The 13,912-nt window shown below is 47.2% G+C and overlaps 1 protein-coding gene across 1 annotated transcript in view; it reads left to right on the top strand.

The window, feature by feature from the left end:
- Window positions 1-13,912, top strand: part of LOC112147723 (receptor-type tyrosine-protein phosphatase F) — a 112,633-nt gene that overhangs the window by 4,033 nt on the left and 94,688 nt on the right. The window lies entirely within an intron of this gene.

Raw genomic sequence — 13,912 nt, forward strand, 5'->3', positions numbered from 1 at the left:
TATTTTTCCAATTTTCATCATTTTTCCATTTGGTCAGTCAGCAGTTAATAGGTAAAAACCTTAAAACACACATAATAATGGCAATAAATATAATTTTAAGTGCTTCAATTAATTAGCATTCTCCCTAATTTTACAGTGAATTCATGTACTTTAGTTTAATTACATTTAAATTTAAGTTCATACATCAAATCCTGCTTTTTTATTTAAGAATTACTTTAAAATTAACATTAGCAACAAGTAATTACATTGTTTGAAAACGTCACATTATAAATTTACCAAAGTTACACCGTACAGCAGCAGGTTAAACATTGAAGTGCATGAAAGCGAAAATTCCAACGGTACCTGAAGTGCACACAAACAACTGCGAAGCGCGTGCCCAGTTCACACAGCAAACAGGAAGTAAGTGATCGCTGACATTCTAGCGCTCAGACAAAGTCACTTCTTACCGGCTGGATCTCCTACAGATGGATGATAAATGCTGACAGGTAGACCTGCTTCACACACACGCTACAGAGCCTGTATCTCACCGGAGCTTCTCCAGAATGAAGCGTGTATCGCTATTAAAAGTCCGACGCAGTGCGCCCATCTGCTTAATAGTTCCGGCGCGCGACTCAGACGCTCAGCACAACAGCCTCTTTAAATGAAAATATAATATCGATACTTGGTGAGAACCCATCGAGAATCGATCACAGGACTAAATATCGCGATATATCGCAATATTGATATTTTGGCACACCCCTAATAGCTTAAATAGTTCAAGTTTAAAGATGTGTGTTGTACATCCAGTTTAGGCATGATCGGATTAGTCGACTTATCGGAAAATAATCGGTGATTACTCGACAAATAACATTATAAATTAATTATTATTAACATTATAAATTAATTAACATTATAAATTAATTAACATTATAAATAAATCTGACATTATAAATACTTTGAAATCCTTTGAAATAAAATTCAATTTAATTTTATTTATACAGTCCAATAACACAAAGAATTCCCTCATTGAGCTTCACGCTGCTAATTGTACAGAAGCAGTAGGTCGGTCATAAGATACAAACCATAGCAAATCGCTAAACTAAACAGACTAAGCTAAACTGGTTATCCCTAAAAAACCTGATTCAGAAAAACAGAAGAAACCTTCTACATGAAGGAGAGATCGGACAGGAGATTTACCAGGACGGATAAATTAGCTTAGCTAACTCTACAACTACGTAGGACTGGGGGACAGATGGGGGCGGGGTCTACAACCAAAAGGAGCCAGAGGCGAGGTCCACGGCCAACAAGAGCCAGAGGCGAGGTCCGCGGCCAAGAATAGGAGCAAAGATGATCCACCTTGAATCTGAAATCTGGGACAACACCTGAATCACACTGCAACAAACAGAAGCACAGAGAACTAAATATAATAAAGAATAAATGTAATAATAAAATAATCGCCGGTGACGCTTAAAAACAAAATGTTGTAACGTACTGTAACTTTTCAACCGTTAACACAATAATTCAGCAAGCCGCTTTTCTCCTCTAGAATCTACCAGAATTATTGTGTTAATGGTTGAAAAGTTCAAGTAAATCAAAGAACAAAAACACTGGAGCTCCGGCCTTAAAGGCTAAAGCTCACCGCCTTTTCCACCACCGTTTCATGGCTTGTGAGTCTCCGGTTTTGGCAGCCACGCCCCCCTGGTCGGTCACGCGGGGTCCATTCGGCGCCCCCAGCCTCACACCTTTCCTCCAAACCGTAATGGCGTTCTTTACAGCCACGGCTTCTCAGTGAGAACACAAATCCGCTTTGTCAGTGAGGACATTTCCCTCCTCGCAAACTCATTTCAATTCCACATCATCCCATTACGCCTCCACATTGATTGAAGCTGCCTCCATTTCCAGAGGCGGCAGACTCTTTTTTCCTGCTATTCGTGGATGAAAAGGCCAAAGCTCATGAATGCATGTGTGATATGTGCAGGCAGGAGATGACATCACTGTTGGTGCTGCTGCTCGGCGTTCACAGAGAGGAGATAAATGTGATCAAACCCAAGTTTGGTCTGATTTGTTTCTTTAAGTCTCATCAAGTGTCTTGTTTATCCGGCGGCTGCTACCAGCGACCTTGTTTGCTCACTTTTTCAATTTCTTCAAATGCCACGCTTAAACCTGACATTCTGCTTCATTACTTTCCAGCCCTCCTGCCCCGTCCTTTATCAGCCCACTCATGTCACTTCTAATGGAATAATAAACCTTCACAGTCTTGGCGAGTCATGGCTCCCATGCCGTCATACTCGCGTCTGAGTGTGCCGCTGCCGGCTGTAAGGAGGTGTGCGTTCGACGGCGGAACCTCTGGACCTCGGCTCCGTCTTCAAACACGGACCGGGTCTCTGCCGCTGCCGCCGCTGCTGCAGCATCAGAGGTCAGCGGCTGGTTTTGGGGAAGATGGATGGAGATTCATTTGGCTTCATTATAACTCCTGACTTATTTATAGTCCGCCGATGCGGCACCTCCTGGCCCTCTGTGGCCCCAGAGGATGCTGGGGGCTGCGGCGGTGATGAAACATTCTGCGCCCCGGGAGGAGAACACTGCTTGTTTAAGGGGGGGCAGAGAGGTGACAGTACAAGGAGCAGGAAAATGTAATTTCAGCATCCTGGCCTGATGTTCAGAAATGTTCAGGGGGGGGGGGCTGCAGCATCCCTGCTCACGTATCCAAACATGAGCTGCAGCTTCCAGAAAGGAGAGAAAAAAACCTCCCGGGGTAAAAAAAAAGAGAGAGACTTGTGTTTAAGTTGAGCAGAAGTTGGATGGCCAGCCCCGATCCCAAACCGTTATCTGGTCCCCGCCCCCCCACAGCCTCAGAGATTACAGAGCCGGGGAGCAGGGATGCTGTCTGCCTGGTAATGTGATGGCTAATCCCCGGCCTCTTCTGTACAAATCTCCTCCCTGATAAAGGGTTTCTCCTGCATTAGTAAACATGGCAGTCTCGGCCGCGGCGGTTGACAGTAAGGAAACTGAGGGGGGGGCGGAGGAGGAATATCCAGACTCTTCAGTGAAGCCCCTCTGCTGGGCATATGTGAGATTTCATTAAGGTGTCACAGTGGAGGTTTTGCTGAGGAAACGAGGCTAAATGTGCAGATACCCAGCCAGCGAAGCCAAGCGGGCCCAAAAGTGGGCAGAAAATGTGGGTCCCAAATGGGTTTGTCCACAGTTTCTGCGGTGCCCCCCTTGTGTTTGCCCATGTTAGCTTAAGTGGGGATTCATTGGGTTAGCTTGATGCGCTAGCCAGCTGTTGGGGGGGACAGCATAGCATCCTAGCAAACTCCTCTACAGCGAGCTATTGAGCTCTGTTGTAGCTAGCATGCTCCACTGTATTGAGCTGGCGCCCTCCACTGTCCACTAGGCAGCTGGCTAGCATAGCAAGCATACCCACTGAGGTTTCACTTGAGCAAATGTGGGCAAACACAGGGGGGGTCACCACAGAAACTGCAGACAGACCCATTGGGGGCCCACATTTTAGACCGTATGGGTCCCCTTGGCTTTGCTGGCTGTGTCTGCCGGTCTCATGTTGCCTCCGAGTCTCCGAGGTTTATTGGTTAAGTGGTTTGCTGCTGTTCCTGTGAGCTGAAGGGACATTCCTCGTTATGCTATATTTGTTTAGAAGCAAACGGTCACATGTTCATAACCCACCAGACGCTCACTTCCTGCGTTCTGGCTCCACGACAGACGAAGAACGCCGTTTGTCACCGGAGTGATCCGCTTGCCGGTGTTTTTGTCAGACGCTGCAGAGACGGCGTCCTCGGCCTGCGGAGGGACATTACCTTGATGACTGCCCCCCCCGGCTCTGATGGCTTTTCATTTGTTGACCTGACAGAGGCACTTAAGGCGTCAGCGTGGGAGCGCGGCGCTGAGCGACAGGCCTTGTCCCCGCACGTCTTCCTGGATGCGGAGCCGCTCGCCGTTCAGGCTCGTCGTTGTCAGAAAGCCAAATGGCACGTCAGGAGAAATTTAGGGAGATATCTGCTTTCAGCAGCTTGCAGAGCAGTCAAACATCACGGCTTCATAGAACTGCTGCAGCCTCTCAGCGTTTGGTCTTCCAGGATGTGGCTTAGTTAGAATGAGGCAAGTTTGTGTCAATAAACCTGTTAATGAATGAAATATTAGTCCACGTTTGGGGTGTTCTCATGTTGAGGAGGTCTTCATGTGAAAGCTCTCATGTGTGATGTTAGTCTGCAGAGCTGACTTAACGTCTCCGCTGAAGCTCCCTGACGTGGCTGCAGGATCGAGCAAGGAGTCCAGCAGAAGAAGGCTAGAGGGAGGGGCTAAAAATAGTGACGGGTTTCCCTCCCGGACACTTGAAATGTATTTAAGGCAGCACAACCTGCCGAGTAGAGTTTCTCCGGCCTGTGATCAGGTTACATCGGCTCTGCAGGCTGAACGCGGCTGCAGGCTGAACGCGGCTGCAGGCTGAACGCGGCTGCAGGCTGATCATGCGACTCGTCTGAAGCTCATCCATCAGGTTGATGGAGGGATTTCGGGGTTTTTTTTTTACCTGGGGAGGAGGCCGCAGCGGTTGGTCCAGAGAGACTCTGGGTGGAGATGAGGACGCCGGTGGAGGGGGGGTCGGGGTGTAGTGGCTCGGCTCCGTCAGGATAATGGACCTCGCCAGTCAGCTAGCATGGATGGTGCGGTTAGCCTGCTGTTCTTGGCTGTCCGTCACGCCGCCTCGCACAGGTGGAAGTAGAATCTTCCTGCAGACGTGAGGCGCAGCATCCAGATAGTTTCTTATTACCTGGGAGGGGGCCTAAGGTGAGGAGTTGAGGGGAGCTGATCTCCACATTTTCAGCAAATAACCTCCAGAGACATCCCAGTAACATCCTGATTAATTCCTGTTTGTTTTGCCTGGAGGGGAGGAACCACAGCCAGCATTGAGCAGAGTCAGGTCTGCAGCTCACCATCATCATCATCATCATCAGTACAAACATCTGATGGTCCCTGAAACTCTAGGAGCGCTATGAAGGGGTAGAGTCGAATAGACCTGCTGCAGGGTGGGGGGGCTGAGGCAAACTGGTGAATATTTGTATGATGTTCTGGTACCTGAAGGCCCGGATCTGTGGTTCCGATCATCCAGTCCCAGAGCATGCACGCACAGCCGCACACACCCGTCACTCCCAGCAGTACGCCGCGGTTTCATGGCAACCAGCTTAATCTCCATGTTTTAATTCTGGTTCCTCTCATTATATGAGGCGATAACAGCAGACCAGCTTTAGAGTCTGAATCTGTTTTTAAAGAGAAACTCAGAAATTCTCCTTTTAACTAATTTGATCCGAACTGAAAATCCCAACTTTCTCCCATTCGTCAAATCTTCTCTCCCCTCTCATGTGGTCCGGCCCCCAGAGAGCGGTGGGGATGTACGGTTCCATCTGCTCCGGCAGACGGGTTCAGACCGGCCGAGAGACAGAGAGGAGGTATGATCAAGGAGAGAGCGAGGAGGAAGCAGGGGGATAGAGGGAAATGCAGACTGACAGAATGACAGAAGGGCTTATTAGAATCTGCCTCCTTCTACTAGTTAGGCTGGGACTGAGGGGGTAGCAGGGTGGAATGGGGGGGTGGGACAGCAGTTAGATTAGAGCCTCAGGGAGCTTCTTTATTTTTCCACATTTGCAAAAGCAACCCAAACTCGTTGGACAAGTTTTTGTTAGTGCAGAACACGACTTCTGACTTGGTTCTGCTCTGGTGGAGTTTGAGCGGAACGCCAGTCAGAACAGAACCTGCTGTTTCCAGGGATTCCTGTGGAATCTGGGACCTCCATATCCGTGGTCGTTCCTCTTTATGATCCAGTCGTTCCTCTTCTCCATCAGGTGGTTCCTCTTCATGATGTGTTTCTTCCTCTTCCTGAACAGCCTCATAACTTGCTCCACACATCAAAAAGTGACACCTTTTTTGATTCCCACCACAAATACCTGATGGGGCGAGGTAGGCGGGGCTCTCTTCCTGGAATCTTGTGTCTGTCTCACCTTTTCCATGTCAGTGCAGTGTTGTTCTTTCTGAGCCCTCTGGGCCGCCGTCCTGAGCGGAGATGTAAAACAATGCTGGATAGGGGTGTGTAGTGGGAAGAGTCTGGTGATGCGATTCATATCACGATACTCATCTTACGATATAATAAATATAAGGATACACATCTTACAATATGATACATATCACGATACTCATCTTACAATATGATACATATCACGATACTCATCTTACAATATGATACATATCACGATACACATCTTACGATATAATAAATATAAGGATACACATCTTACAATATGATAAATATCACGATACACATCTTACGATATGATACATATCACGATGCACATCTTACAATATGATAAATATCACGATACACATCTTACGATATGATACATATCACGATACACATCTTACAATATGATACATATCACGAAACACATCTTACAATATGATACATATCACGATACTCATCTTACAATATGATAAATATCAAGATACACATCTTACGATATGATACATATCACGATATACATCTTACAATATGATACATATCACGATATACATCTTACAATATGATACATATCACGATACACATCTTACAATATGATACATATCACGATATACATCTTACAATATGATAAATATCACGATACTCATCTTACAATATGATAAATATCACGATATACATCTTACAATATGATAAATATCACAATACTCATCTTACGATATGATACATATCACAATACACAACTTACAATATGATAAATATCACGATACTCATCTTACAATATGATAAATATCAATTCAATTCAATTCAATTTTATTTATATAGCCCAAAATCACAAAGAGATTTGCCTCATTGGGCTTCAAAATATAAACAATTGTTAAAAACTAAACAGACTACATAAACTGGTTATCCCTGCCCTTAGACCCTCCCTCCCGGTAAGGAAAAACTCCTAAAAAAACCTGAGTCAGGAAAAAAAGAAGAAACCTTAGGGATTCCCACATGAAGGAGAGATCCTATCCCAGGACGGACAGGCGATACCAGAACAGTTAAAGAAAAATTAGCTTCTACAACTACGAATCTAAGAGTTCATTCAGATAGAGCTGAGGGACAAGTGATGATGAAGTCCATAGTCAAAGTGAAGCATTGCAGAGATCCACAGAAACATGTAGCTAATACGTTTTCGCTAACGTTAGCTTAGCTTACCTAGACAATGATCCTTTTCCAGCATTTTCATACTCAGTCACAACGTGCTTTCTGCGTGTGATGATGCATCACCGAAGTGCTGCTGTGAAACATGAGTTCTGCCTTGCAGAGATGAGCGTGTTGTTATGGTACCAGAGTCTTCATAGAACTTCCTGTGACATCACTACTGTCTGGGTTAGCACTACTGCGCATGTGCGTCAAAGACAAAGACAGACCCAGCAGAAAAAACGCAACTTAGTTTGGAGACAAAAAACAAGAATAAAAAATGATTAATTGACTATTAAAAGTAGTCACTGACTACTTTTAATAGTCGTCATAATGGTGACTAATCGTGGCAGCCCTCCTCCCGTCAGAGTTTTTATGGTTTCATCATAACATTTCTCATGAAATCTAAAAATTAGAAAAAAATGTGTGATTTGAAAGGACCTAAAATTAACAGGAAGCGATCAGCTTTGCTGCAGAGGTCCCTGCAGCTCACTGCATCCGGAGGCGAGCAGGTTCTGCATTCATACAGCCCAGCCTCAGGAGGCATTGTTGCAGACAATCGCCGCGCTGCTGCTCCGTCATTCAGTCTGAGGCCTTCTTTCTCATGCCGGCCTTGGGAGGGTCCATGTCGGCCAAAGACCGTCACTCCCAGATCTTTACAGTTACTAATCTGGCCTGACACCAAGCTGATTTACAATACCCCGACTCTCCGCAGCGACTGACTAGATGTAATCGATTAGGAACAGTAGGAACACCTGCTGAATAATGCTCTCCTGCAGCCTTAAATCTCCGTCTTTGCTCCTCTGAGGAGGAAAATAAACTTTTCTGAAATGCTCTTAAAGACAAGAAAACATCTTTACATTATGTGTTTGACAGACTGAATGCTGACGATGTCTATGAGTCCATCTCTGTGGTTACAGACCCCCCCTCTTAAATCCGTGGATTGGGGCTGAACAAATGCCTCTGTTTGGCAGACTATTGACCTTCCTGGCTGCGTGTTTGCTCGTCTTTCTGCTCGCATGCCTTCAGTTCGTTTGTCTTTTACTGGTGGAGACTGAGGTGGTGGGTGGGGGCGGGGGGTCCAAGTCCTCTGCATGGTGTGAAGGGGGGGTCCATGCCTTCTGTGCTGCCTGCATAGTCATTTTATGGCACCATCTGTCCACAAGCAAACCATCAAGCGCTTTCTCGCCCTGGGTTTCCGTTTCCTGTACGGTCGTCCAGCGCTCGGAAGATGCGTCTCCGATGGAATTGTTTGGTTAACACTTCTTCTTACTCCGTGTTTTCCTGTCTCTAAACGAATAAACACATCATAACAAATATGTTCTTTGCTCAAAAACTGGCAGATTTTTCAGCCACAGAAGTTTTTTTCCAGACAGATAATAGTGTTAAAAAACTGAGTTATGATGTCATTTCCTTTATAGACACGCCCCCATGAAAATGCTGTTGTTGGTGTTTTTGACATGTTCTTGTGGAGTTTTTCTGATGATGGAGGACAAGTATTTCTGAGTATTTCTTTGTTCAAATTGTTGTGAATCAGGATCAGTTGTTTGAAAAAGATCGTAAATATGATGTAGAAAGTACTCTGGGCGGGGCCACAAGCTCCGCCCCATTCTGTTGCATCCACTTACAAACTAATGGATCCATGAACGCCTTTGTTTTCCCCGCCTGAGCTGGAATCTAAACTGTACAGCTGGATAGAAACGATGTTGCTGCTGTTTTTGTTGCATTAACGTTAGGTTGTGAGGGGCTGTAAGCTAGTGGGAGAGAGTGTTAGCAGATGGGTGATGGTAAGTGGAGGCCGGCTTAGTCTGCACCAACGGCCCCGCCCACAACTCTCTCGTGACCTCCTGCTGCTCTGCAGAAACTATGTCCTAGACTTTGTCTAAAACATCATCATCATTAAAAGACTTTGGGAACGCTTTGGAAACAGATGAGAAGGGGATCGGATTGAGGCTTTAGATATTTCTTTAGGGAGATGCATGGTGGTGTAGTGGTTAGCCCTCTCGTCTCGCCGTGGTTCAAGTCCTGGCTGGGTTCTTTCTAAGCCTGCATGTTCTCCTCGTTCTTTAGCTCAGTTGTTCAGTGTTTCAGTTACACTACGTGATAAACCTGCGTAAATGAGGCGCTGTTCCTGTCAAACCAACAAAACCTAATAAAAAACTCCTTTTCCATCTGGAATCTGCTGCTGTGCTGGAATTCAGTGAAAGCGACTCTAAGTTTGTAATATCTATAGTAGACAGACAGGTGATGATGTGTTCAAAGTCAGATGATTTACGTCCATAAAGGTTTCTTGGGTCAGAAGTGTTTTAGAAATCGTCCGATTGGCTCAGAAACGGCGGCGTTTCTCTGGTTGATGGATGCCGTCTTTACGCGGCGTCTGTTTGTGATTTATCTGCAGACCCTTTGCCCGGCACTTTGTACGGCAATCCACTTTCTCCTTGCTCTGCACAACGACACCCGCAATAATCATTCCTCCATAAATTTAAATGGAAGTGGCAGAGCGGCGTGTCACCCTGCTGTCATTACTGTAATCCATACGGCGGGAAAGCTTCCCCTCTCGCTCCCGGATTGATTTGCAAGAAAGAAATTAGTCATTTATGGAAGTTCTTTAGTTTGTTAAATTTTCATTCGCTGAGACGAAATGTCCATTGACAAAGTATCATAGCATGAAGTCAATAATTCATCTGTGCAGGTCAGAGCCTGAGTTATCAGAGAGCGGGGGCTAAGCCTCCCCTGCAGGGCGCTGAAATATTGTTGTGTGTTGTAAATGTCAGCAAACATTTGACAGGTCGACCCTTCTGTCAGAGCGAGGCAGGTGATGAGCTCGCCGTCCGATGAGCTCGCCGTCCGCTGAGCTCGCCGTCCAACTCCGGCGCTCCTGCAGGAGCTCCTGCGTTTGTAGGTCAGCGTGGCGAGGCCTCCTCCCTGCAGCCAGAGGAGCGTCTGTTAAAGGTGTGGCCCAGCCCGTCCTGCTGGGAGACGTTAACAATTAACTGTGTGGGATCAGCTTGTCAGCACAAGTGCAGTAAAACCCGATAGGTCACAGGACGTTAGCTTTTGTTGGAGCTCATTGTGGCTCCATAAAGAAACGGGAGGAAAGCGGCGCATAATTAAGTTCAGGACACAACCAGGGAAAACCCACTTTAGTCTCTCCTGTACTTAGATTTCCTGATGTAGAGCACCCACCAAGGGGGGGGGGGGCTGCATGGGCTGATTGGGAGCCAGACCCCCCCGCTGCTGAGATTGTAAGTGTGTTTATGGAGCAAAGCTTTGCAAACACAGACTTCTGCGGGCCCCCCCAGAGATGGTCATGATGAGCTCCCAGCACGGCGGCCTATACATCTCTGCCGTCCCCACGCTCAGGATGACCCATTAAATCCAGCCGGGGAGACCAGGAGAGCCGGAGCATGGGGGAGGGGCAGGAATGCTACCTGCAGTTAAGGTAATGGCGCCATTTACTCAGGCGCCCCACGCAGCTGCCTGCAGCCCACGCAGTCAGCTGTAACCCATGCAGCTGACTGCAGCCCACGCAGCTGCCTGCAGCCCACGCAGTCAGCTGTAACCCACGCAGCTGCCTGCAGCCCACGCAGTCGGCTGTAACCCACGCAGCCGACTGTAACCTACGCAGCTGACTGTAACCCACGCAGTCGGCTGTAACCTACACAGCCGGCTGTAACCCACGCAGTCGGCTGTAACCCACGCAGTTGGCTGTAACCCACGCAGCTGCCTGCAGCCCACGCAGTTGGCTGTAACCCACGCAGCCGGCCGTAACCCACGCAGCCAGCTGTAACCCACACAGCTGCCTGCAGCCCACCCAGTCGACTGTAACCTACGCAGCCGACTGTAACCCATGCAGCCGGCTGTAACCTACATAGCCGGCTGTAACCCACGCAGTCGGTTGTAAGCTATGCAGCCGGCTATAACCCACGCAGTCGGCTGTAACCCACGCAGCTGCCTGCAGCCCACCCAGTCGACTGTAACCCACGCAGTTGGCTGTAATCCACGCAGTCGGCTGTAACCTACGCAGCTGACTGTAACCCACATGCCAACAGCATAGGTCCCCCCCCCCCCNNCCTCTTTTCTTCCTGTCCATCTTGGTTCCTGCTGTGGTTTAGAACCCGGTCTGACCGAGTTTGTGAGAAGTTCTGACTCGGGTTCTGCTAACCTCATGATCTCCAGAAGAGATGAAGCAGCAGCTCTGGTTCTCCCTCAAGTCTCCAGACCAGAGCGATGAGTCTGAAGGTCACATGACGGAGCTGCAGCTCTATCAAACCTGGATCTGGTCTTGATCTGATCCCAAAATCTTCTGGATCTTCTGGATTCATCCCAGTGTGGTTCCGTCCTTTATTTCCTCATAGATGTTGTGAGGATGTGATTGGTCCTGGAGGGAGGTGAGGCTGAGTTCTTCTCAGAGATCCCGGTCTTCCTCCGTGTATTATGACGGAGGCTGCGGCTGTCCTGCTCCTTCAGGTCCAGACTCTGCAGGTTCAGAATCTTCAGGTCCAGACTCTTCAGATCCAGACTCTTCAGATCCAGACTCTTCAGATCCAGACTCTTCCGCCTCACTCCAGACGTTTGCAGTAATTGGCACTGTGATATCTGGAGGAGGCGGGGCCGGTCCATCGACCCGGCAGACACGTCGCTGGTCGGTCTTCCTGCAGGTCATGGTCCTCTGACGGACTCTGAGGGAAGCAGCTGCACAGCAGCCGACTTCCAAACTCTTTGGTAAATTGTCTGTTTTTGTTCCAAGAGAGGAACAAAAAGGCGGTAAAGTTTCCATCTGCTCTGCTGGCTCGCAGGTTCATCAGTTCAGGCTGGAACTGGCTGTAAAACAATTAACTCCTGATTCCTCCTGAATAATTATCCTGTGTTTTAATTAAGACCTCAGTGAAAGAATCTGGATGATGTTTCATCTGTAATTATGTGGCGCTCTGTCGCAGGAGCCGGTTTGGAGGGAAACTTGCAGCAGCTCCACGCCGTCCGTCCTCTGCAGTTGAACACCGACAGCTCGAGTTGCCCCCCAGTGCAGACCTGTGTGTGAGGGGGGGTAAACACATAACTGAAGGAGGAGAGAGTGCGCCTCATTGAGGACGAGAAGCGTCTGCCTCTTTCTGGCATCTGCTGTGAAAGATATCCGCCACCGAGGGTTTGGCGCCGGCGACTCGCCAACTCTGTCAGCCTTCTTCCCACCGACGCAGAGCAGCGCCGCACTTCTGTTCATTAAAGAGAGTGTCATGACGAATTAGTCCGCCAACAAATCTGACGCGAGTTCCACTGGTTTTGCGATGCTAACGTGGGGATTACACTCGGAGAAAAACAGTCTTTCATTCCTGTTGCTGAGTAGAATCCGACTTTTCCAGCTTCTTCCTTCAGACAAGAAGCTGCTCCGCCGTCTACAGGAAGCTGCTCCTTTCCTTGTGGCGTGAAGCGGTTTGGGTGGGCGTCTACGTGCTGGGATGAGCGTGCTCTGTGGCGATAGCATCACAGCTTCACTGTTTGGGAATCGGCTCCAGCAGCCGTGACAGATCACCGACGAGGTGATGAGCGAGCTGTCAACAGCACCTGTGTGCGTCCGGAGGACAACAAGTCCTTTTTACTATTCATAATTATATGTCAAAAAGTTATGGTTTCAAAGTTTTTTGCACTATTTTGGCTTTTGCTAAGATTATTTTGAGTTTAGCTAATATTTCAGCTACATGCTAGCTGTTTTTGGCTAATTTTGTTTTCAGCTAATATTTTAGGAGGCTATCAACTTCAGCGTTTTCAAATATCAACTTTAGTGTTTTTAGCTATCAGTTTCAGCATCTTCAGCCATCAGGACTAGAATCTTTAGTGGGAAATCCAGCTTACAGCATTCACACCAGCGTTATCACAGGTAATACTATATATCTAGTTCATAATTATGTTAAAAGTAGGGATGTCCAGATCAGGTTTTTTTGGGCCCGATCCGGTTCCGAGTCATTGGATTTTGTGGATTTGCCGTTACCGAGTCCTGATCCGATACTTTTTCAACACATTTAACCCTTCTGCTGTCTTTGGGGTCCAGATGACTCCGCCCACATATTGATGTGTGATTCCTTCCATGACAAATGTGGACAAATGTGGACAGGATTTGATGTCTGTCATGGACATTAGTGAAACTCAAGAATCAATGATAAAAAAAAGTTCAGCGCACTGTCTTGTGGGTCCAGATGACCCCACTTATAATGTACACAAGCCAAGGAGAGCAGAAGGGTTAAAGCGTTTTCAAAAGAGTTATTGATCCCTGAAGTCTGAATCTGTGATCGGATAGCTAGCTTGACTGAACTGTTTACATTAGTAAACAGTTCAAGTTTTCTGCTGCGTTTTCCGGGAATATCATTTTGTGATCCGTTCATGACACACAGATTTCTAGTGGAGGATTCATCCGGAATAATAAGATTGAAATTTAAAGCACTGATCATAATAAGAACAAATGAAATATCCGATCCTGATCGGACAACGGAGCCAGATTTCGATCACGTGATCGGATCGGGAGATCCCTAGTTAAAAAGTTACAGTTTTAAAGTTTTAAAAATGTAGTTTTAGTGTTCAGTAAATGTTTATCCTGTTCGACCCGTGATCTAAGGTCCGTTTTGGATCTTAGCCCCTCCCCCCCGTGTGACTGAGTTTGACCCCCCCGCTTAAAGCCGTCATTCCCATTTCTCTGATGAAAAATAAGGAAAGTATGAAACAGCGAGGCAA

This window comes from Oryzias melastigma, linkage group LG17 (assembly GCF_002922805.2).
Source record: "Oryzias melastigma strain HK-1 linkage group LG17, ASM292280v2, whole genome shotgun sequence".
Classification (NCBI taxonomy): Eukaryota; Metazoa; Chordata; class Actinopteri; order Beloniformes; family Adrianichthyidae; genus Oryzias; species Oryzias melastigma.